Genomic DNA, 25819 nt, shown 5'->3' with positions numbered 1-25819 from the left:
GCTTTTCTCATTAGGCAGGTATCAATGGCCGGATAAACACCTTTCTTCACGGTACGTGCTTCCCTATCCAACCTAAAGCTTAATTCCCAAGAGGCCAACTTCAAGATGGACTTCAGCTGATATGTAGATAAAGTAAATGGAACCGATTCATCAAGTTGAAAAAGATCAACCGCAGTTCTAAAGTTTTTTACAATTAGCGAATATTCTTTAAAATTTCCTAACAACTCAGTTTTTATAAGATATCTTAAAGTACCTGGATCTCCCCTTGCAAGATTAAAAACCCAGCGCACTATCTCCGCTAAGCCCTGAACCCAACTACTACGTAGGCCAAATTCCAGTATAAGTGCGGCTGTGGAGCTCGCAGTATTAACCGTGGTTAGACTGCGCAGAATTTTGCCTCCCGTAGAGTTTAAAAAAAAACAGGTTTTTATATCAACTATTTCCATGCCATAAAGTAGTGATGCTGGAATTTTAGCTCGATATACCTCCAACAAAATAGCAAAGTGCCTTCTGCCAGTAGCCTTATAAAGTGAGACTAGACTTTTGCTTTGAACAATTGCTTTCCGGGTGTTGTTAGCTATGTGAGCCTTTTCACTTAAATTACCAGTAACAACTTTTCCGAGGAAGACATAAGATTGTACCACTTCCAATCTTTCTCCTCCCACGTACCAAGGAAAGTTCACATATTTCAACTTTTTCCTGCCCGTCATGCACATTACTTTGCTTTTTGAGACATTTATCTTAAGGTGGTGTGCCTCCACGTATTTATAAAGAGCGTGCAGACGATTATTTAGACCTTTTGGGGTTAAATCTAGGATTAATATATCGTCTGCTGTTGGACCCGGTCCTTTGGGCAGGTTCACCCCGTGACTTTTTGCTTTTTCATAGCCTGTTTTTGGAACCTGGATTGGTGATTTTAGGCCTCTGCGCACTTTTTCACTGTGGTACACTATAAAGTGCGTGTGCTCTCTGTGAATGGATGGTGAGTGAGCTGCCCTCCCATAGGAATGAATGGGGAATATGTATGCCCATGGTAGATTCCTGATGCATGGGGAGTGCAGGGTCGAGTTTGATATGTGTGAACTCGTGAGAATGAATGCTGCAGAATGGTATATGCGGCATGGCTGTGTCTAGTCTATAAGCGCCACTTTTAGAAGTTGGCATAATTGTGTAGTGAGTCTGCTGGCACGTGATTGGCTGATGAGCCTGGCCTGCTGGTGGATTGACTGTCTGGTTTGAGTAGGACAGGGTCTGCAGGGCCCCGGAGGAGGGGGTCTGAGTCTGGAGGAGGGGGTCTGAGTCAGCCGTAGATGAAAGGCCCCATCTGCTGTCAGGGATGGGAGGAAAGAGCGTCTGGTGGAACCAGGCTGTGCCTGTCGGCCCACCCCTGATGGCTCTCCCTCCTGATGGCCCACTGGCACCTCTGACCTGAGGCTGACAGGAGAGGGAAACCAGATACACCCAGGGCTTAGGGGCTCGCTTACACAAAGACTTCAAAAGACTTCAAAGCCTTTTCTGTGTATAAGAAGGGGCTGTGTTCCCTTCCAATTTGTTCTTGTTCTTGTCTTGTTCGGTGGCTGACTTGAATCTACCCGGGGCGGGCGCTGCCCAGCCCCTGGGCGCCTGGAGGACTTCTGGGGGACCCCTCTGCCTGTCCTGGAAGGATGGGGGACTATGCGCTGGAGGGACCTTGCTGTATCCCCTGAAGGACTTTGCTGGAATTGTCCCTGAAGCACTGAGGGAGCGCTTCATTTGCATCTAGCGCTGAGAGAGCGCTTTATTGCCCTTCTAGCGCTGGGAGCGCTGTATTTCTCCTCTTTAGCGCCTGTGAGCGCTTCGATGGGACAATAGCGCTTAGGAGCGCTTTATTTTCGATTATAGCGCTGGTAGCACTCTACTCATTTTTCTTAGCGCATGGAAGCGCTTTAGTTCCCATGGCCGGTGCCCACCCGGCATCTGGCCCGAAGAAGGAATCGGCCCCCGCCTGCCTGCCTAAGGATCGGGCCGCCGCGCTGCCCGCGGCGACCCGGAAGTGACTGACCGGCCGGCCAATCGTGTCGCGGCCGGCCGGAAGTCCCGCCCCCGCAGTCGGCAGGAAGAAGACGAAGAAGGCGCGGGAGATGGAGGCCGTTAGCGGGGCTCCTCTCAGCTGAGGAAGCCCCGAGGAGAAGATGGCGGCCGTTGCGGGGCTCCCGTGACCGAGAGGGAGCCCCGAGAGCAGGGGAAAGCCTGGCTGCCTCGTCGTCGGTCTCCCGTGTGGAGAGGGAGACCGGACTCGCTAGGAGCCGAGGGCGAGGTGCCGGCAGCCGGGAGGACGCCGCAGAGAGCGGCGCGACGATGGAGCCTTCCCCGCAGTAGAACCGGTGAGTGAAGGGCTGCGGGGGAGGAAGCTCCGTGCGGTGCCGGTCGAGGCACCGAGTAAGGGCGGCCCCGAATGGCAGTGGGTCGCCCCACCGGGATTACAGAGCCCGTGAGGGGCTCTTGAGGGCCCCCATTGCTGGAGGTTGGGGCCGCTTCGGGGCACAGAGTCAGGGCGGCCCCGGTTGGCAGTGGGTCGCCCCAACGATATCTAGAGCCCCGAGAGGCTCAAGGGGGGCCCATGCTTGTTATGTGGGGAGCCCGTGCGCTCCATGGCCCCTGATGACTGTCAGAGCCCCGTGGCTCCCGCTTCTGGCGCAATTCGTTTAACGGGGCATTCCTTTTGGTCACGAGTCCCCAGAGGGGGGACTCCAACGGCTGGGGGCACCATTGTCTTCAAGAGCCTGTGTGGCTCCAACGTTGGGCACGAGTAATGCCAGAGCCTGTGTGGCTCCAACGTGGACCTAGCTGTTTGTAGAGCCTGTGGGGCTCCAGCCTGGCGCAGTTTTGATGATTCTCCAGCTGCCCAGCAGTTAGTGGGCAGCTGCACCGTTTAGGCGCAATTTCAGGAGAGAGTCCCTGTGTGGGACAGCGAGGGCACCGTGGTGCCAGGCCTTCCCAGCTGCGCAGCACTTAGTGCCAGCTGCAGCGTTTAGGCCCTTGTGAGTGTTCCCAGGGGCCCAGCAAGTAGTGGGCCCCTGCATCGTTTAGGCCCCTGACATTGAGACTCAGGGCGTCCTAGCCCCAACAAGGCCAGTTGGCCTAGGGACTGCCACAGGTGGTGGCTTATGTAGGTTTTGCGCAATTGTATGGTTCTTGCACCTCTGAATGTGATTTCTTGCATCGTGTCTTATTCCTGCACCTCTGAATGTTTTTAGACATCATGTGACTATTGCGCTACTGTATTATGGTGGTACCTCTGAATGTAATTTTATTGCATCATGTGCTTTATTCTTACCACCGCTGAATGTTTAGGTTTATGCATTATGTGTTTTTCTTTACTGCTCCTCTGAATGTATATTTATGCATCATGGGTAATGTGTTCTTTCTTAGACCCCTAAATGCTGTGTGATACCTAGGGGGTTGTTCTTTTTAGTACAGGTGGTCCTAGTGAGGTCCTGGTCCCCTGCGTGACAGTCTCCTAAGGGGTCTAGGGTTGCGTAGGTGGTACTTACCTGTCTCCAGTAGTTACTGGATGTGATCTATAACTGTTACTTTGTGTTACAGTGAAGTTTATATACTTTTATTCTAATTTCTGACAAGTATTTCTATTTCTAAAAGTGCCGATTATGACAGCGGCCCATGTGGCCCTGTCCTGTGTAAATAATCCCTTGTGAATATTGCCGTGCCAGTTGGCACAATGTACATGTGTGATTTCTATCTGATATGTTTTGACAATACAAAAGTTATTTTAATATAACCTTGTGTGGAGTCTCTTTTGTGGTGTGCCTAGTATGTTGTTGCTGTTGTGCGCTGACGCAAATGCTTTACACATCGCCTCCGAGTTTAGCCTAGACTGCTCGTGCCAAGCTACCTAGAGGGTGAGCAGGGGTTATCTTGGCGTGTGACTTCCTTGCCCTGACTGGAATGGTGGTTTCGGCCTGGCTTTGGCGTCAGCCTTAGCCTACCCGAAATAGCCGGTTTCCAACATCTGCATACAATAAACAAATAGGAATACCCCCAAGACCGGAGCAATTCCTTCGCTAGCAGACAAAACATGAGGAAGATCAGCTATGTAGAGGGAAAACAATAAAGGGGCCAATAAACAGCCTTGTTTTAACCCATTAGCTGTAGTAATTACTTGCGAAAGTCCTCTTTCCCCACCTAACAATACTCTGCACCAGGTGTCCGAGTGCAAATACCACTAACAGATGCATGTCTCTGAATTTTCCAAAATGAGGTTCTATTGGTCTTGTTATTGGAGTCTTAATATATTTATTTGAAACGCCCACAACTTGGATAGTTTCTCCTGAGAGAGGTGGTTTGGAAGTTCTACTGCTCTCACAGTCGAATGGGTAGCACCAGTGTCCACAAGGAATGTAACATCATTACCTTCACTTTCCCATCAAAAAAATGGCCTGATTGATCTACCTCTAAAGATGCGCCAAGCACGCACTCTTCCTCCCCCCTCAGGCACCGTCATTCTCTGAACATTGCAACAAATATTGTGAAACAAACGTTTGCACATTTTTTTTTTTATCAGCTTGTTCACCTGCGTGAAATCCAGCATTCGCACTGTATCTCTGTAGTTGAGCATTCACATTATTTGGCATAGGAGCTTGAGGCACCTGTACTTGTTGTACCTGTGGTGTAATTACCTGCTGCTGTTGTTGATTCACAACCACTTCATTCTGCATCTGTGAACTGATATTTTGATTAATTCCATTATTTTTCAATAAAGATCTACACCTAATCCTCCAAATGTCCAAACTTTCGGCACGCATGACAAGAATATTTCTTTTTCAACTCTTCCCTACTCATTTTACCTCTACCTTTACCTCCAATTGATACATGACCTTTTTGATTCTGTCCTTTCATCTGAAAATCTGTTTGAGAACCGTTGTTCCCATCTTTCTGTTCTGCCACTTTCACCTGTGCCCACTTCATTTTCTTTCAGCTTTTTATGCCTTGATTCAATATCATCACTACAATATTTAGCATACCTCAGAATCTCATCAACTGTTTTACTCTGCCAACAAATCAAAAGTTGGTGAATCATGTTACCGATTTCAGGTTTTAATCCAAAAACAAACCTATACACAAAGTGGCCCATATCGTTGTCACTTATACTCTCGAAACTACTACAATGCTTAAACACCTGTACAACCATTCCTAATAGGCATGTACCGATTCTTTGGGTTCCTGTTTCATCTTGTCAATTTTAACCCAACCCGTTTCCTTTGGAGAATCTTACTTTTCAAGAAAGTAATTACTTGATTATATTTTGTTATCACTTCTTCTGAAGGTGCTCCTGTTTTCTCCTCTCTATGCTATTCTTCTTTAGGCCAATCAACAGTTATTTTACACTCAGTCCTTAAATCAGCTAGAACTACAATCTCAAACAAACCATATAAATATTTTAACAAAACCTCTGAAACCTTTACAAACCTCTCTACCTGTTAATACCACTCAACAGGTTTCTCCCTCAACCTGGGAAAATCATTTGTAAAAGATAATATATCCTGTCTTGTCCAAGGAACATGAACATATCCATCACCTGGAACTTCTCTCATCAGACTTACCATTTCAGCATGTGCTGTTTCTCTTAACGGAAACAAAGCTGCATTTTTATTTGCAAACATTTCTTCCTTCGTTTTGCCCATCTACCTTTCCACTGTTCTAAATCACCCTATTTCTTCAAAGTATTCATGGATTCTTTTATGTGCAATTGTTTGCCAGACGTATTCAAACTCTCCCAGTCTTTATCAGTAAAATCCAGTTTATACGTTTTCTGCAAAACTTTAGACTTCGCTATGTCTACTCCATATTCTTGTGCAGCTTCCGCCGACCTCTCATGCAAATTCTTTGCTTTCCATGTAATAATCTTACACAAAAACAACAACTCTTCATCTCAGTACTTACTCAATCTCTCTGGATTTATTGTACCAATAATTATTTCTTCCAGATCCACTCTCAGTCTACCTACATCTATACTCAATTGAGACTTCTTATTTTCCATTCCTCTAATCCAGTCATCTAACTCCTCTAGCGAAAGACCCACTGAACTCAGACACCGGAGTCGTTCCACTGACGTTATGCACTATTTTTCTAGGATCCATCTGTATACTTCTCTTGGGTGTTTCAGTCACAATTTCACTAACTTGAAGATCAATCAATGAAGTACTCATCTCAAGTTGTTCCGATCCACTAACATTGCATAAAAGCAGCATTAGTCTTTTTATTTTTCTCAAAGCCAAAAGCGGCTGCGGCCTAGTCCCACACATTAGCACACGCATGCACAAAAGCATTTCCCCTTTGTTTAGCGTTTATTAATAATATTTTTCACAGCACACCATTAATGAATGTTACTGAGAGTTCAATCCAAGCAGGTTTTATTTTCGCAAAACCCTGCTCAATCATCTTTATTCATGGCATCCTCTGTAATGCTAAGAATTTGAGCTTTGAGCCTTTTTTCACAATTGCTTCTAACTCTACAGCAATAATCAAGTATGTTCAACGCAGATTGCAATTTGATCTTATATTCCTCAATATCTAGTAAGACAATACCCTCTCCTTTGTCACATGGTTTTACTGCAACATCACAACTATTGCGTAAACTATTTAAAGCGTTGTTTTCCTGGGCATTAAGGTTATAGGGAGGTATTGGTGTAAATGTTAGCATCATTTGAATTTTGTTGTATGCAGCCTTTTCAAATATTCCAACCTGTGGACCAAGCTCATCCAGGGTAGGGATGAAAGTGGATTGGGTTTCCAAGCTTGATCTATTGATGATAGTTGGGGACTGCGATTCCATAAAATATTTTCTAAGTCTGACCTTTCAAAAAAAGAAGTGCAAGTCCCGATTAATTTCAAATTTGTTGATGGTGATATTGGGTAAGAAGCATAGCCCCTTAGAAGGAAATCAAGGCACATCATCTTGGCACCACAGTTGCAGGATCAGACAATTCACTAAAACGGGGTGATTGTGTCACGTATGATTGAGCATATTGGGCTGGGTACGTTTGTGCTGGGGCTGCAATCAGTTGAAGGTCACTCATGTTGCCAGGGATTCAGGTGCAAGGAAGGAGGCTTGCAGTGTAAGTGGAGCCGGTGGCAAAGAGTGTGGCACTTTATCAATCAGACTGCGGCAGATGAGAAGTGTGCAGCATGGATGATGGTCCGAGGAAAGAATACCAGGCAGGTAAGTACTCGCAATTAAAGACCACCATTTCTCATCTCCCCAGCGGAGAGGTACGCTCCACTTAAATGCAGTGGAAGGAAATGTGTAAGCCAGATGGACAAGGGCTTCACGCCCTGCAAGAACAGCACACCAGGCGTGGGGATGTCTGCGCCGGTGGAACAGGTAAGAAGCACACCAGTCAGCCCCTCCAGGAAGACGCAGAGCAGGGCGGCCACAGGAGCAGACCAAGGGGCCCAACCAGGCCACAGGCAGCACTCCTCACTGGGCGCACAAGGTTTGCTGCAAGGAGGCCGCTGAGAATCAGCCTGTGAAGAGTGTGGTCAGACTCCGCACACCAGAGCACAAGGCCAGTCAAGCCCGTACCGACAACTAGGCCAAGGACACGGAGGCAGCAGGCGGGCCGTGTGCCGGAGCACAGCCAGATCAGGGGAAGGTGCTGCACAGTGGGAGCCCTCAGGGTGACGACAGGCTCCAGGAGCTGCAAGTCGCCATTCATCTAGGCAGGTGTGTGAGGAAGAGTCGGAGACACCTCTCTGAACAGCATGCCAATACTTCCCCTGGCATGCTGGGCCTAAATCGAGGCTTGAGGGGCACAGAACTGCTCACCGGCAGCAGCACAGGAAAGGTGCAGGATGCCAAGGGGGGACACACATGGTTGCACCGCGCGCATCGCTTGTGTAGAGGGCTGGTCCCCACAGGCCGCATGATTAGTCCTCACTCCCCGGAGCCCCAAACAGACACACGCACACTCTGATTTGGGTCTCAGCAAAGGCCTCGTGCGACCAAATGTTTGTTTGTTTGTTACCTCGGACCAAGCCTAGCCCTCGTCATGTAATGGTGGAAACTTTGTATTGTAGAGGTCGGGTGGCACTCTACATCTTACTCTGATCAGTTGAATCACACTTCAGTCATGGACGAAAGATCCATACACTCTAGTGCAGCTTGTATTTAAGTTTGCACTAAAGATCTGCACACTGCAAATCCTGCTGCACCAAATCAGCAGGAGAGTTTTTTTTACATCATACATGATTAAAAAAAACTGAGAATGTAAAATAGTCTCTTACCTTTGAAAAGCAAGATTATCACTTTGAAATCTACACTAGGAAAGAAAGATTACCACTTTGAAATCTAAACTTGGGTGAGACTGGTGGTTTTGAGCGAGCAAAAAAAAAAGCAAAGAATGTATGCTATTTGTAGTCTCCTTGGAGAGCAATAAAATTCATGGTTTCTTACTTGGTGGCATGGACTTAGAATGCTGCCTTGCCACCTGTCCGGATTTTCGAAACCGTTCCGCATGTTACAAAATGCAACGCAACTCTCAACTTGGCAGTGTTGTGATAAGCCTCCTATTACATATAAATGCTGTTGAAGCCTGAACTTTCCCATAAAACGCAACAGGGTAAAAAAGTAGTTTGGGGGTCTCAGCAGAAGAACGTTCATAAGAACTAAATGCGAGAATTTTAAATGCATGTTCTTGAATACGCTTTACGGAACACTCAAACACTTTTAAGAGGTTCGTGTGGAAACCCACGAGGAACACTACTCGTGTGACATCTTAAGGAGAATGGGTCATAGTAGTCCTGTTATCATTATTCCGTTTTAAATGTTCCTTTGCATCCTGATAAAGATATTTTCTTCTGCCGTTTTACTGGCTGCCGATGACAAGTTATCGAGCACCCTTTAAAATATTTGTTCTCGTGTATGTAGCAATAATGATGAAAATGGCAGTGTTTTAGGATGTTAACATTTACAAATTAAAATGTTCCTCTCAACCATTGCAAAGGCGATATTACGCGAACGGCAGGATTATTTTCATTAGCTGTTCCTGGTTTTTGAGAAGAGATACTACTCCCTTAAAGTAAAGAGTTTGATTTTTGCCATGTCATGCATTTTAGCAAGTATACAACGGAAACTCGATGCGCAATAGGCATACCAGCTACAGGACAGAAGTATGTCCATGGCATGCCACCATAAATCTCCAAACCGTCACACAAACTTGAGTCTTTGCTAATTGCTGCCATATGTTTTGGCTCCTCTTGTGGCCTGTTTCTTCAGTATTCCAGTGTGTTGGCTCAACCTCTTCAGCTGGGGCGTGGGCGGGTATTACTTTTTGCAGGTCGGTGTTTCCCTGCAAGCGCGGTTTGTTTCACAGCTGCTGTGACACGAAGATCGGCTGCTTTCCCTCAAGTAGATGGGCTGGGACTGGGAGTAGGAAACACGCCGCTTCCCTTCACAGAGCCAGCCAGGGCGGGCGGGCACTGGCAGTGAGGGCCGTGAGATAGTGCGGCCCAGCCCACTATCTAAAGTTCTTTGCTCCAGGGACTGAGGCATGGTGGGTGGGGAGGAGCTTGAAGCGGACGGGCCCCAGAAACATCACGTCGATGCGGCTCCTCGTTCTTTCTTCAGGCCTCTGTGGGAGCAGGGAGGAGGGTCAGGCCGGTGGAAAGGGATGTAATGCAGGGAGTGGACTCGCGTGTGAAGGCGGCACCTGGGAGTGGCCCAGCCTGGGACTGTCACGGGAAGCGGGAAGGGAAAGTAACGCGAAGGAGAATGTGTGGGCGGTCCGAATAATCTTTAGGGGCGTTGGGAAAGGAGGGGCCTCCTCCGCCCGTTCACAGAGTGCGCCGGAGCCCTGAAGTCCTTGGTTCCGTTGGTGATGGGAATGTGAGCCGGATACTATTGGGCCGGGGGATCTTGGAAGTTCCCGGAGCGCCACAGGTACATTTCGCAATAACTTTGCGCTGCCACCGCGCCCCCCCGCGTGGGTCTTGGTGCGGTCCTGGAGTCAGGAAGGAACTGCCGAAGTGTTTGAACGTCTTTGAGAGGGGAGGGGAAGCCCGAGGGATCTGCAGGGACTTGTCGTGGCACAGCAGCAGCACCGACAGTCGCCCATCCGTTTCCCTTGACAGCCCTCGGCTGCTGCGTGGGTTAGTTTGAACATTAGGATGGTGGCACAGGAGGGAGCCCCCTGAGTTTCTCATGTCTTGAGTGTTGTGTCGAGTAGTTTGTGCAACGAAGGGGGCACCGAGGGCGAGAAGCCGCAACTTTTTCACCTGTGGCCGCATCTTTGTAACCACCTGTAATGTCTTCTAATGGGTGCTAGAAGCGAAACGTGAGGATGGTTTGTTACTTCTTTCTCAATAGCCCGTAATTTATACTTTTATTTGGGCTTTAGCGATTAGGTGAAGAAAAAAATAGAAAACACTGATGGGCTTCCTTTCTCGCCACAGACAATCTTGCTCTACTCGACGATGAGTTGATAATTCTGGGTGAGTCCAGTCTGTAAAACTACAGTTAAAGACATTGTGGTAGGGAGTGGCCACTCTCTGATTACAACGTTTTGGTCATATAGCTAGCCCTGTTTGTTTTCCATTACTGCCCTCCGGTATCCATCATTACCCTTGTGCTGATGGGATGGCGGGTTTGTGTTACACCTAAAGTGAAAACAATCCAACGCTTTTATAACCGTGTCCAGTACAGTGAAGATTTATCACCCATGATAAAAGGAACCATCCAAGCGAACTGTTGCCCTATAACCAGCCATGGCTCTTCAGTTGAGATTTCTTTGAAGTTGTCTTCCCCCCCCAGAGGGCAGCGGAAGAGGATAGATATCGCTATTTTAATCCAGTACTGGGCTGCGGGTGTTACTGCCAGGTACCTCCAGGCCTGTTTATCTCCAGAGGAAGAGCAGATTAGCCTAGCCAGACAGCTCCATGCTCACATCTGGATGGGCTGGATAAGCTTTAGAACACAGCTTGAAATGGAAGACCGCATGTTGAAGTTTGCTGAATGCGTCCAGTCCCTCTCTGAGTATGTCCTGGAACCCTGCTGCGAGGGCCACTCCTCCAAATATGTCCTGGCGTTCTTCATTGAAGTGCCCTGGGACTTTTCCTGGTCTGACATTCTACTGTTTGTTTTTGCACTCTTGGTGTATTCTGGGAATGTGCTGCCAGGAGTCTGCGAATGTTGTCATACTCTATTTTAGTGGCATGTTTTGGAATGCGTAGCATTGGTGGGTACATATCCTTCCTGTGCAGGCAGTGGTGACACCAATGCCATCAAAAGTTGATGACTGAAGCACTGTGTGTTTTGTCACCATACCAGTTCCGGGTATGCCCAGGTACTCCTTGGGCTGTATGCTGCTATTCTGACCTGACTGTCTTCTGTGCGTTCTCCAGCACTTCTGTGGCTATACCATGCACTCTTTGGTGTATGTTCAAGCTCTTCCTCTACTCTGTCCTGGCACTCTTCTGGTTATGCACTGGCATTCCTTTGCAGTGGCATGCTTTACACTATGGAAAGTGTCTCGAAGCTTTGTCCGTTTTAAAAATTATAATATTGTCACATGTTTGGCAAGTATAATGTTCCTCAAATCTAGAAAAACGCACCATCTCATGTATTGTTGACATCTTTACATTGGGTCATGCCCTGACAGTTTTCAGGTTATTTTCTGTCTACTTGCTGACACAATTTCAAGTTTTTACAGTCACTATTTTGACATATCCACAAATGGTCCCAAATACTATTGTGACAAAAATAGCACAACTCGCTAGCCGCTATGGTTGTCCATTAATGGTTTGGAATGTGTCAGTTGTCGACATTTGTTGTACACTGCCAGGGATATACATATTGTATGTCTGCTCACCAGTGCAATGCATGATTTGTAACCACTGTAAGTCTTATTCAGTTTGTGTACACCACAGACTTAATTTTGTAGGGAACATTTTGGGACTCTCTGGGGTTAAGATGCATCGTTTAAATAAAAAGTTCTTTAGATGTACATTTAAAAAATGGATATTTCTAGAGACTATAGGATGACATTTTGGGGTAAAAAATCCACTGGTAAAAGTTTTTTCCCCAGTTGGTTCTGTGGGGCTTCTGCCATACCTTATGAAATGTTAAAATAGGTATTTGTTAGTAGCAACCATGAGGCAGATTCACAAAGGGTTTCATTGTCCTTAAATTGTCCTTAAATTGGCGTGCACCAATCCCAACCGTTGATACAAAAGGGGGGTGGTGATGGACGGAGCATCTGAACCAATCAAACACTCACACCCAGTCAAAAGATCTGGGTTTAATCCATCACCGTTCTTTAGCCCACTCTGCCACCCCAGTTTCTGGCATTCCAGCCGTCTTCAGCCCGGAAGTCCCGACCCGCCGTTCACACAGCAGCATCGATGCCTAGCAGGTAACCAGTGGTGGGTCACAAGTTAATCCGATCCCTCGGTTACGTCAATTCAAAGTTCCCATGTCGTGACCTGCTTCTCTGAGAGGGTCCTCGTTGCGCACCACAGGCAGCGTGTTCAATATTAAATCATATATATATATATATATATATATATATCCATTTAGACAATCATTGGCATAGCCAGCAGGTCTCGCCTTTGGGACCTTATAAGTGTTTAGCCATGCAACAGTTCATGTTGTTGCATCAATGATATTGTGCTGCATAACTAAATACTTATAAGGTCCCAAAGGCAAGACCTATTGGCTATGCCAATGCTTGTGTAGATTTGTGAGGGCCAGACACCGCACACGTTTTGCAACGTATATTATAAAGCAAACGTCGAGTAATCCAAAAGGTTGCAGCCAATGCCAGAACTATTGGCTTTGCCGATGGTTGTTTTATAATACTCTTCACATTATCATGAGATTCTTCCACAACTTGCTTCAGAAAGTCAAGCATGCTTAAAAAAATGTGGGTGTCCTCCTTCACTGGCGATAAAATAGCTAAACCCTGTTTTTTAGTGACACTTTTGTGTTGATTTCTTTATGGAGAAAACATTACATTAAATTAAATTCACTCTATTGCAGTTCTTGTAGATGATCTATGTACTGCTTTTTAAGAACGAGACTGAACAGGGCATAACAAGAATAGTGTTTATTTCCAGAAAGTGTAATGTAGGAATTTTCTAGGACTGGGCTGGGGAGAACATGCTCAAAACAACTACTGCTGCCTTCCCCTCTTTGCTTAATTTCTCGGTTTTCATCCATCCATCTACTCTCCCTCTCACCACTCTCTATCTTCACCACCATCGCTGATCCTTTCTCTCTCTCTTGAAGCCCCTCCCACATCTCCTGAAATTAACCTCCCAGAGCTAGGCAGAGTGACAGAGGCACCAGCAATGGTCATTGGCTTTCAGAACCATCCATCGATGGCTCTGGCCCACTTGGGAAATGCGCAATAGAATAAAAGGCTAGTCCAGCCCTGGAAATTTCCTCCCGGTGGTGGTGACAACAGGAAAATGTGGTAGCATTTTAGAGCCATGAAACTGAGGTAATAGGCTAATATGTGATGCATACGCATCTCCCACAAAAGGTTCCATTGATTTGATACCTTCTTGATTGAAGACCTTGCCAGCATATTTGGTCTGTATACTCAAGACAAGAATATTATCACTAGATGACTATTTAGTGGCCAAATTAATGCCTAAGGCTGCCATAATTGACCTGTATTTTATAAGTCCTACCACCTTTTTCAGTCGAAATCCTCACAAGCAATAAGGGCTAGTAGAACAACTTCTTCCATGCTGTGTAGGAGCTGTGAAGGCAGACCAGGACATATTAGATTAGTATGTGCCCCTTTTCTCTACTGGCTGTAACAGTGTCCTTCCGTATACTTGCATTAAATAGGTCCATGTTTCCAGCCCTCGCCTTTTACAAATCATTTTATCAAATGACTGACAGCTCAATGTATTACATCCAAGTTGCAAATTGAGGAGAGTGCATCAGCAAGCGAATAGCAAGCCAAGGGTCTAGGTTGAATGTAAGAGTCTATGCATGAGCTAAGCCATGAGACCTTTGGCAGGCATATTGTGCAAAAACAAAGTAAAAATATGATAGTTTCTTCAAAATTCTAAAACGTGTATTTCTGTAGCATGCAGAATCATTTTGGGTTAGTACATCACTGCCTAGACAGATATTTATTAAAAGTGATAGCTGTTGAACATGAGCTTAGAAACATTGATGGCTCTCACCCAGCGACAGTGTCATTAGTTAACTCAGAGAGGCAAGTCATAAGTCACGCAAATCCTAATTGTGGCCTAGATTCTTATTGTAGATGGAGACAACATTATAGTCTATGTAATCAAACATAAGAGGTGCTTTTGTACAGCGCACATTCTGAACTCAAGTATTTAAAAGTGCTCTCATATGTGATATAAAGAAAAAGGAGACTGCGAAATATGTTTTTCTAGATTAATACAATTCGGGCACACAGGTTATCTGGTTTCACATTTTGGAATTCAGCCACCAGATATACATTTGTCTCGCTGTCCTGTTTATCTTCAAAGGTCACTGTTTTGTCCTATAAACAGACATAGCAGACGTGACTCACGCCGCTCCCCCAGACACAACTACCAAGCCAAAAATGCATTAATTCATTTGGGGAGTGTCTCATCTCAAACACCCACCTTCCCTCGAAGCAACGCCCCTGCACAAATATGTCCAGATTTAGTGCACTTACCCATTTTGATGGTTAGTCTCACGCTACCCTGTTTTCTCAGACCACAATAGGTAGTACTAGTACACCACTCTTCTTGCTGTTCCAAACAAGTGGGCCTCTGATTCACTGTACATACAGCGATGTCTAGGCAAATGTGCTATTATAATCTGTCTTCTTCCTCCAGCAAGCATGGGCATGTTTTTCATTGGTACATCCTTAGATCATGGCATGCAACAGTACCATTCATCGTGCATGAGAAAGTACACACACCTCGTACATGTGTGACTACATGTCTCAAACTTCGGGGGGACTGCATTGTCAAGACTACTGCATTAATACCATTTGTAAGAGCATCTGTCAGCATAAGTGAGTCCACATCCTTAGTCGCATGTGACAGTACCTCCCCGACCCTCCTATTCAGAAGTGTATACTGCAGGCAGAGTTTTGACCGCACAGACTCTTGTCACTGTAAGTCTTTCCTTTTGATACTCTTTATTTTTACTCCATCTGCAACACCCCAGTAGACGCTTAGACAATCCGTGCCAGTTTATGCCTGCTTAACATCTCCTTGTCGCTCAACTAACTGTGTTGAACAATGTGGAGTGTCCAACTCCTCTTCCTCACCCCAGCAAGCCCTTCAGCCTGTTCCCTCTGCTCGCTGGCACTGTACTTTATTCACTCTCCAGGTGGTCAGGGAGGCCAACGCACACAGGGCTCAGATTCCTGCCATGGAGAGGCTGCACCAGACCGCGCCAACGCTTGATTTCTTGGCTTCGGTGTTCAAAGGCACCAAACACTTTCCAAGGTGTTCATAGAGTGGCCATTTTTGGACTCAGTACGTAGCGATTTTCAAAGGGCTTATCCCTGAACAACAGCTGAGCGCTATCCCTCCTAACATTGATTGGCTTTTGTGGCCTTATCAGGTGACAAATTGTTTGCATTAACAATCTCATAAGAGGGAAAAAAAGTGTTTGGACCAAATAAGGTTCCTGTAGGCACCCTTAAGATATTCTCACTGTAAAGCCCACAGGCAGTTTCCCCCTGTTTTCAGCAACTTGAATGCTTTAATCTTATTTTAGAGTGATAGTGTGGGTGCATACTTACTTTAATACCTAAAAGGACAAAACGCTCTAAATACGATTTAGCGAACTTTGTTTAACTTATTTGAGCAGTGGTGGGAAGCTAGAGGTCACCGTGGTTGAGAAAAGTATACCTCCGCTGGAGCAAATGGGGTTTATAGCTGATGCAAGTACCACTGATAATCTAACTACTCTGTGTGCAGTGGACCGGAGCACTGAAACTTTATATCTGCTTCATCATTTACTTTTAGGATTTGATGCATATAGACCACAATTTGCTTTAGTCTAACGTTGAGCGCATGATCATTGAGGTGTCCTTACTGGGTGTGTTTTGTGTATTAGTTATAAATACTGGGTTTTGAGTGGCATGCTGCCCTCGTAAACAGCTCACAATATTGATCTGCAATGGGGCACTATGCTTATGTTTAAGTTGTTTAACCAGTATTCTTTGACATTATTACATACTTGGATCAGATTCATTGTTTCCCTATAGACGGTAGTAAATCTTTATATGATAGTAAATTAAAACCATTCCAAATTCTAATATTGATCAAGTATAAGCAATCTTTGCAATACATAGTATTAAAATACAGTTCTTCAATAAAATCAGTGTGTCAAAAAAGTCATGGGTACCCTTAATGCAACTATGTCTCAATAAATGTAGTAGATATACCAATCTGTAATTGTTGTTAACCAGTGACTTGTGCAAAATGCCAGTGCCGCCAGTGGAACAGTCTCCTAAGATAACTCAGAAAAAGAGTCGTCATACAGCTTGACCATTGTGTTGAAAACGGTGGCCACCGTAAACCTACTGTTTGTTCATTGGAGGCACTGTAGTATGGCTTTTGAGGAGTTTCTTTATCTCACAAACGAAGGCTGGACAAACACAAAGAACGTGCGCAATTGATTCTTTGGTGTATGAACAAAACCTGCAGGATACATGGGTACTAGCATACTTCCATTAAAAAATATATATATATATTTTACATTTGCAAGCGAAACAAGAAAACATGACACTTCGTACACAGTCACGGAAGAGAATGAATCATAGTCTCATACAGTCGGAATAACAATAGTACACGCTGGCATATATAAAAGAAAAAGAGAAGGGGATCATTTGCAAAAACAACCACCACTCTACACACCGTTTGCCCCATGCTTACTCATCAGCAGGACCTTCCTCTGGCTCAGCGAAGGACATAATATGGATATCAGAGGCATGCAATTTTTTGACATTGAAATGTGGGGGCCAGCCACCCTCTGCAATCACTTAACATAAGTGGGGAAAGGGTGGCAAGTTGTATAAAATGTGGCCACCCGATCACGAATAAGAGCTGTTCGCTTTTACACAGCATAAATAGACACAACCTTCCCCCAACACATTTGTATAGGAGGGAGTGGCTGCTTCCACAGTTGCTCCACACAAAGCAGTGCCCCCAGGATATTTTGGAAAAAGACGGCCCTGGGCCTGTGGGGGGGGGGGGGGGGAATCGAAGAGGGGAAAATTCTATGTGCCCCCAGGTCTCCCTGTAGAATTGTCCGGGATTCTAGTATGAGCTGTATAATAGTAATGGTCCGCACTGTGTATTACCGCCCAAAACGACGGAAACACAGGACATGACAACCATGTGTTGTTTAGAAAGGTTTCCCTCTCACCGCATCCCTTACAGCATAGATTGGGACCCCAAAACATATTGGCCAAACGGACAGGTGTTAGATACCAACAGGTCAATATTTTATAAGCATATTCTTTACAACGAATACAGATAAACGATTGGGTCGCTCTCTGCCAAATAGTTCCTACAGTATCGTCATGTATGCGTACTTCCATTTTTGAGTTTTCTACAAAATAAAAGAGCCCGAGATTCAATTGTAAGAATCTAAGTACAATTTCCCAAGATGCATTAAGTATTTATGAGGTCCCAGTTTTTCATAAGTTTCCATTGTGAACAGATTGTGTTTCGAATGAAAAGTTTGTAGGTCATCTACTCAGGATTTTGCACCAAGTTGACTTTTTGAGAAGAAAGTTAAAACTTACATAGGAAATGTTAATATTCTGTGATGGAGTCATCTGTAGGGCATGCATTGTTGACTAAACGGGTAGAGCCCCAAAGGGTGAATTTAGAGCAGGCAAGTTCATAGCAAAGATGATGTTAAAAAGTGCCATTTTCAGCTTTGTTTAATTTAAACCAGTTTTAATAATGCAGTGTTTTGCGCCAAGGATTGCTCTAAAATTCCAAACTGAAGGTGTTGATCTTCCTTCTCTGAATTTGATAGCCTGACAATGGATTTGTATAATTTAGGCTGTACCTGTTTGAGCCAAGAACTACATTTGATGGGAAAAACTTTAGGGCTGTAAGTTAACAATAGAAAGTATTTATCATTTAAGACTCTTTGCAGTGGTGCAAAATAGGGGCCTGTACGGTTATTTACCCTTTTAGTACAAATGTAACACCTATTGTCTTGGTAATAAATATTTCCATATGTTGTTTGTGATGGCATGAAGCTAGGAATTCCATCCCCAGGTACTTGTAAGAGCTTGCATTAGTAATGGTTTGCCTGTCTTTGTCTGATTGTATCAGTTCCTTGTAAAGGTGATGGCTTTTGTTTTCTCTTTGTTATTTTCCAGGCTATTGTTCCTACAATAAATCTCAAGATTATCTAATGAGTGTTGGAGACTTATGGTTGTGTGATCAAATAAAACAGTGTAATCTGCAAATTGCAGGACACATGTTGGTGGACCATTTAATTTTGGTGGTCTTGTCTTTTGACTTGCGATTGTTGTCTCTATGTTGAGACTGTCTGCGATAAACAAATTGATTAACAAGCATTGGCATTGCCAATAGGTCTCGCATTTGTGGGACCTTATAAGTATTTAGTTTTGCAGCACAATATCCTTGTTGCATAATCGGATATTGTGCTGCAAAACTAAATACTTATAAGGTCCCACAAGCGAGACCTATTGGCAATGCCAATGCTTGTTTTACTTTCAGCCATGGTGCATAGCAGCCGCGTTGTTGCGCTACGAGGCAAAAAACATTGACAAAGACAGTAGATCTCACATAGGTGAGGCCATTTGGCTTTGCCATTGTTTGTGAGGTATGATGAGAGCGGTGATCTTTCAGGATTCTGCCCAGGCATTGGTTGTGGTATAGTTGCTTGGAGGGACTGAGAGGACATGAAGGTCACAGCGAGTACAACTGGCAGGTATTGTCGTTAACATGCGTGCTGTCACGTTCCTTGGAATTATATGCATACATAGAGCGTGGCACAAAGATTGCTTAATTTCGTTTAAGATTTGGCGTTATTTGTGAATGTAAACCAAGGCGCAGCCATCAAATCGAAGTACAAAGTACCCGGAATAAACAATGACAAACATGAGAATTAGCTTCTGGAGAAGCAGTGCATACACTCGGAGACACTCACTATTCACACATGCAAAAAACTAAATGTCATGTTAGTTAGTTTGTCGTGCCGGCAGAAAACAGACATGCGATGTTTGCAAACAGCAAATGGTGGGGGCCTGAAGGAGGAGGGGGTGCGAGGGATGGGGGAAGCTGGCTGGGGAGAGAATGCAGAGCGCACGCTGGGCGAAGCCCTTTGATGTGCTGTGAGCGGCCGGGAATGAATGATTAGGGGCGGAGTAGCGGGAAAGTGAAAGTACGGCCGGCCTGCGGCCGGCCATGAATAATTAGGGGAGGAGAAGCCCTGGCCGTGAATGCGCGTGCATGTTGCTCACGTGGTTCACATGAACGGCAAGAAAACGCCATGAAAACGCCAGCAAAAAGCTGGTGGTTTCATGATGTTTTCGCCGCTTGAATTCTCGCTCCGCTCGATGCGCATGCGCGCATCGATAGGTCGCGAGACCTAAAAAGGAGTGCAACATGCATCCTTGTTAATGCATAGCTTTCTAGGCCGAATTTCATTGGCCCCTAACTTAACTTGGATCCACTTGTTGAAACGGAGCACTATTATTGCGTTCAAAATTTTGTTCCGAAATTCCAATTTGTTCAGTTTTGACCATATCAGGTTTCTGTTAATGCTATTGAATGTGTTCATAAAATTGAAGAAGCATGCATGAAGGGGTCTTTTGTTGGCGATCGATTTATGAACTATCTGCTGCTTTTCCTGAATCCTGTTTGAAACCGGGGTATCAAGTTAGACTTTTCTGCCCGTTCTTTCCCATCTTTCATAATTAAAGACGCAAAGTATTTGGCCTCACCGTCCAGGAGAGCTATTAGCCAATAATTTAATAAATATAGTAGCCCTGCCAGGAAGGCGGTATTGAACAGTGTTGTGTATCGGGAAGTAAGCACGGGACACCGGAAGTAGTTTGCTCATCCTCCTGGTCACACCAGATCTTTTTTATTCGAATAAAACCCCTCCCCCCCCCCCCCCCCCCTAATTAGAACATTCATATCACCGGAGTATATATACAAGAGGCGGTCCACGTCTACCCCTCCAGGTACGGGACCGTCCGTGACCACATTACAAACAGGAAGGGTAGTAGTATAAACAAAATCTGTATGTATGTAAGGAATTTGTAAAGGGCTGGAATCACCCCCGCAGGGGTATCTCCGCACTGCCACAGAAAGGGTACAGGACAGGCACAGATAAGTCCCAGAATAATTCTGTCTTCAGGCATTGCCTGAAGCGAAAAAGATTAGGGCATTTGCGCAAGGCCTCCAGTAAGGTATTCCAATATTTCGGGGCAAGGTAGGCAACAGTTTTGCTGCCCGATTGTATTTTCCTGTAGCGGGGGACCACTAGCAGCCCTTTAACTTCCGATCTAAGTAGACGGTTAGGGCTTTACACTACACTTTAAACTTGTCCGCCAGGTAGCAGGGGCTCGTACCATAAAGAGCTTTAAGGGCGAGGCAGCAAAGCTTGAATTTAATTCTCTGGCGGATAGGGAGCCAGTGGAGTTGTTTTAGCAATGGCCCAAGGAGGTGCGATGCGCCTTTTTTAGAGATAGGCGTGCAGGAACATTATGTACAATCTGTAATCTGCTCAGAAGGGATTCGTTAGCAGATGCCAGTAGAGCATTACAATAATCTAGCCGACCAATGATCAAAGGCTGGATCAGAGTTCTACGAACAGAAAGAGGCAGCCACTGGAACACTCTACGCAGCAGGCTCAGGGTATGGTAGCAGGTCCCTACGGTAGTCACGATTTGATCCCTCATCGATAGAAAAACATCCAAATGGACCCCTAGATTTTTCACCACCTTAGAAAGAGAGGGGGCATGGCCTAACACCGCAGGCCACCACTTGGGGGACCAGGATGCTTGAGCTGAGCCAAACAGTAGGATTTCGGTCTTGGCCGCATTCAGCTGGAGAAAGTGTTCCATCATCCAGGCTGATATGGCTAACATGCCCTTAGCAAAATGCTGATCAACTAACTCAGTGTTCTTATCAAATGACAGGAGTAGTTGCGGATCATCAGCGTAAGAAAATAAACCATACTCCGTAATGATCTTGGACAGGGGGGCCACATAGATATTAAACAAGGTATGACTCTAGTAAGAGCCCTGGAACACCCCCTTAGTGAGCTTCTGGGTTTGGGAGCGGAAGGGACCCAAATTGATGATCTGGGTGTGCTGATCAAGAAAGCTAACCAGCCAATTAAGTGTCTGTCCCTGCAAACCGGCCGCTCTCAGTTGGAAAATCAATTTCTGATGAGAGACCGTACCGAAGGCTGCTGTCAGATACAATAAGACCAGCAGCACTGCTTTGTTATTATCCAACGCCATTTTGATATGATCAGTAACCCCAATGAGGGTAGTCTCTATAGAGTGACTGGGTCTAAACCGGGATTGGGAGGGATCAAGGATACCTTGGGCTTCCAGGTAATCCATCAGCTGAGCGTTGACATAACCCTCCGCCATTTACTCATAAGTGGCAGAAGTTAAATGGGGTGATAATTAGAGAGCACTTCGGCAGGTAGGTGAGCTTTCTTCTTGATTGGTAGCACTTGAATGGCCTTCCAATCAAGTGGCATAACTCCTTCATGTAAAGACGTGATGAGAATATCACAAATGACTGGGGTCAGGAGAGGTGCAAGGAGAGCGAATACATGCGCCAGCATCACATCCAGAGGAGATCCCGATTTCGCTACTCTAAGCATGGCTTCTGCCGGAGAGACCTGAATCGCAATAAATTTAGTTGGTGAATTAACCAGAAGGTATAATTGATTTTGTAAAGGATCGCTGGGATCCTATTGGGTGCAGGTACACTATCATTCTAACTCTTTCTGATTATCCCTTGTAGGGTCTCCTTGCACACTTAATCTGTAGAGTATGTTCCCCACTTGGCTGGTAGGCTTGTTCTGAGTTGTCCTTGTTTGCATTCCAGATTACTATCAGATTCGATGATGGCGATCCCTTTGCAGTATTGTTTGTTATATACAGGGAGGTTACATATTCCTCCCACACTGAGGCATTTAGATGGTTTACTGGTGGGAGAGTTGGTGGGTGCAGACATTTCGTTAATCCATCACCAAAAGGCAGCCGGAAGAGCATGCTCTGTTAGAAGCTTTGAGCCTTTAATTTTAGGCTGTTTTGGCCTCTTATACAAGTTTCTTGTAAAAGGTTCGCTATTTGATCATCTCCATTTTTGTTTGTTCCACCTCATGATTTGATTTGTTCACAAATCTGACCAGGTTACTCTGTTTTCATTTCTCTTTATGGAGAACACCGGCTGCAAACCAGGAAAGTTAAACATTGGGTTGAAATGGGTTCACTACTATTATATTTAGGATTGTCCTTGGCTGGTTGGACACCTAGTTCTCTCATTACTTCAGCCAATTTAGTATGACTGTATGAAGGGTTGTCTAGAGAAATGGTGCTCATAAAATTAATGCAGGCTCCTTGAAACGTGCCCATCCATTACCAAAAGTTGTTCTTCGACCTTTGATCATTTGACTCGCATTGCTTACTGGGCCATGGTTCCTCCTGCTAAGGATCGAGACCATGGTACATTGTATCTGTTGATGGTCAGGACTGCCTTCTGTGGAAACTGGCCACAGGAGATACTTGAGTACATCACAGCAGTTCAAGATGCAACCCCCTTATTACAAGCTTGAATGGCCCCCACAGCATGGCGAAGGAGGCAACTGAGTTCAAATCAAAGTATTGGTTTATCACAGTGCAAATTTCTGTTCTGAAATCAGTATTGAATAGTGCAGGTGGCTGCAGTCGCCATGACCTGTGTGTCTGGGCAAATATCAGAACTTTTAGTGATAGGAACACATGGGAGTGATCTGAGAGGGTTCTGGGTAAGCCAGATATAGGCTTAGCCCAGCCCATAACATTTCTGGTGGTTAACCAATAGTCAATCCTGGAGTGGGCGCCATGCTTGGCAGAATAATATCAATAGTGCCTTTTGGACTGATTAGCAGTACATTATACGTCAAATAGTGCAATCTGATACAGAGTATTGGGCAGTAATGATTGTGCCCTTGTTTGTCTGCCCCCACCCTTCTTGTGAAGTCCAGTTTAGCACTTAGCGCAATATTAAAATCTCCTCCCCAAATAATAGTGCTAGGGTCAATAGTAGTGAGTGGTTTCCTGACCTCGGAGAAGAATTTGGTGTCATCAAAGGTTCTTTCTTTAGCTGTTGTTTTTTATTTTTTATTTATTTTTATTGAATTGAAAATCAAGGGCAAACGGTACATTAAAAAAATAATCATGATTGGCTGCAAGTACAGTTACAAATAGTGCAACGCTATTCTTACCCAAACCTCCATACGTAATAAACATTACTGTTGACTCGCTCCGCAAACTCTAATGAACACCATCACATTATGTGGATATATCATCCGCTTCAATTTCAGGTGGGTCACAGAGTGTCATCAAAGTTTGGGGCATATGTATTCATCAATGCTTCGTGTTCAGTCCCTGTCATACCCCGGAGTAAAATCTGTCTGATCATCCGAGGGGGTATTCAATGGCTTAAATTGTACACCGCATCTAACCAAGATCGCCACCCCTCTTGAATAGTCGCGAATGAGGAGAAAAAGTTGCTGGCAAATTTACTTAACCTAGAGTTAGGCAAATGAGTCTCGTGAATCCAAACTGTGTCCGCCACATGTTGTATGAGATATGCGAGCAGCTGTTGGGCCTTGCGGAAAGCATTAACCCCCACCCCGACATTACATGCCTTCAGTAGTATATTACACGTCAGTTGATTCTTATGCATTAGGGGAATCCTAACTCGCTGTCTGCCCTCTGCGATCCATCCCTTTTCTAGTAATGCACTGTGTGCATGAATATTGCACAATTGTTGCCTGTTTAGAAGATGCCTTAACACCCTATTCCTCCTCTCCCCCTCACTTACATTAAGCCCAAACATTTTGATGGTGCCCAAGTGATAAATCCTATGCAATATGAACATTGTGCGTATAAAAAAACACAACTTCAGTAATTCCAATTAAACTATAAACCTCCTGGGAAGACCGGAATAGCATTATGAAGTGCTAAGTTCTTTCGCCCTCCACCATCTTGGGATAATGCTCCTATAACTTTAATTCTAAAGCCCGGAAAGTCACCTACTTCATGTGGGTCGTATAGACCCATATCAATCCTAAATGTGGATTATAAAATCTTTACCACAATACTTGCCAAAAGACTCGCAACGGTGGCTCCTGATATCCTTCACTTAGATCAGAAGGGGTTCGTGAAGGGACGACAGTTATATGAGCTAACTTATGATTTAATAGGGGCAATAGATATGGCCTCTCTGGAGTCCCTCCCCTTAGCAGTCCTCACGTTGGACGCAACCAAGGCCTTCGACAGGGCGAACTGGGTTTACCTGTCGGAGGCCTTGGCAAAATTCAACGTGGGTGGAAAAACACGGCGGGCAATTGATCTCTTATATCAGAACCCCAGTGCCCGTATTTTGGTAAATGGCACCCTATCAGAGCCTCTGAACATCTCGAGAGGTACAAGGCAGGGATGCCCTCTCTCCCCGCTCCTGTTCGATCTATACATTGAACCATTTGCCTAGTGCTTAAGAAAGAATGTTAACATCATACCGTTCATGTATAAGGGGTGGGAGAGAAAGGTGACCCTATACACCGATGATATTCTGGTGTATACATCGGAGGTACACACTGCACTTCCAGCAGTCTTAAAGGTGGCCTCTGAGTTTGGTGAAATTTCTGGGTACGAGATCAATCCTGATAAAACGGAGATGATGATATGGAACGTAGATCGGGTTCCAGCAGATACCACCGTATGTCCTGGAAATAAGTTGAGATATCTGGGCATTAACATCTTTAAGGATATCAATCAGATCGCCAAGATAAATTTCGTAGCTGTAGCTAAGGAATGCCGTAAATTATTACTGTCATGGGCACAACTTCCTTTGTCATTTTTAGGAAGGGTTAATTTAATTAAAATGTCTATTTTGCCTAAAATTTCTTTTCTTTTTAACACAGTTCCGTTATACTTTGATCCCTCATTAATAAATAAATTACAATCTGAAATTAATTCCTTTATTTGGAGTAAGCGCCTCTCGAGGATCTCCTGGAAAAAGTTGAGGAGGCGTAGAGAAAAGGGTGGAATTGCTGCCCCAGACTTTCAGACATACGCATGGGCATTCCAACTGTCCCATGTCAGAGTGCTTTTAAAAAATCCATCTGAATATGGGACAGGCTCTTTGTATTCTACCCTTCTTACAGGAGAAGGTGTCAGTCAATCAGGGTTTCTGTTTAAGTTTGGGGACCCCAAGTTAAAAAAAAAAATTAAGTTGAATATTCTGCAAGGAATGGCTAAAATGTGGGCACAGATAACTAGCACTATCAAGGTAGGGTACTACAATAGTAGGACTCCGCTTTGGGATCTCCCCGAGAGTCCGATTTGGTTGAGTGACAGTCTCGCGACTCCGATTAAAGAAGCTGGGTTGGCTGTTTGGGGAGACTTGTTTACAGAAGGGGAATTGCTCCCGTGGGAGTGCCTTAGAAATGCCATTGGCCCCAACTTAGCCAGGTTCAAGCATATGCAAATATCTAGTTGGTCCCACGCATATCTATCTCGAACATCCTGTGGAAATAAATTTCCCTTAGGTGGTCACAGCC

General features: G+C 45.0%; 1 protein-coding gene across 2 annotated transcripts in view; it reads left to right on the top strand.

Annotated features, from left to right (window-relative positions):
* The first annotated feature begins 9796 nt into the window (after positions 1-9796).
* The window catches only part of TANC1 (tetratricopeptide repeat, ankyrin repeat and coiled-coil containing 1), a 770747-nt gene continuing 754724 nt past the window's right edge, over positions 9797-25819 (top strand). For both annotated transcript variants that reach the window (XM_078681701.1, XM_078681700.1), the window contains exon 1: positions 9797-9937. The gene's annotated coding sequence lies outside the window, so the exon portion shown is untranslated. The remainder of the gene's footprint in view (positions 9938-25819) is intronic.

This window comes from Lissotriton helveticus, chromosome 3_1 (genome assembly GCF_964261635.1).
Source record: "Lissotriton helveticus chromosome 3_1, aLisHel1.1, whole genome shotgun sequence".
Classification (NCBI taxonomy): Eukaryota; Metazoa; Chordata; class Amphibia; order Caudata; family Salamandridae; genus Lissotriton; species Lissotriton helveticus.
The sequence above is the reverse complement of the archived record's forward strand: the minus strand, read 5'-3'. Positions and strand labels throughout refer to the sequence as shown.